The following is a 356-nucleotide window of genomic DNA, read 5'->3' as shown; positions in this document are numbered from 1 at the left end:
TCCTCAAATCTCCAAAAGGAGCCACCTTATATCATGCCAATGCCTCAGTGGTAATGGCACGTCCAAACATCGGAGCTTAGAGTTGATATGATCGTTGTCGCAAAGCACCGTGACCTTAGCGAGAAGTCGAAACCACCATGGCATCGATTTCCATCAACATCTCTCATGTTCATCTATTTTTCAATTCTAATACGGTAATAACAAACCAAATTGGTTTAAAATTTATTTTGGTTTAAAATCTCTCATGTTATTACCGCATTAGATTTGCTCAGATCCATATGGTGGGTAAATTTGTTGTTTTAAAACTAGCGGTGTACCCGTGCACTTGCACGGGTCGCTTCTTTGTTTATACATAA

Source organism: Lupinus angustifolius, chromosome LG01 (assembly GCF_001865875.1).
Source record: "Lupinus angustifolius cultivar Tanjil chromosome LG01, LupAngTanjil_v1.0, whole genome shotgun sequence".
Classification (NCBI taxonomy): Eukaryota; Viridiplantae; Streptophyta; class Magnoliopsida; order Fabales; family Fabaceae; genus Lupinus; species Lupinus angustifolius.
This window is presented reverse-complemented; position numbering follows the sequence as displayed.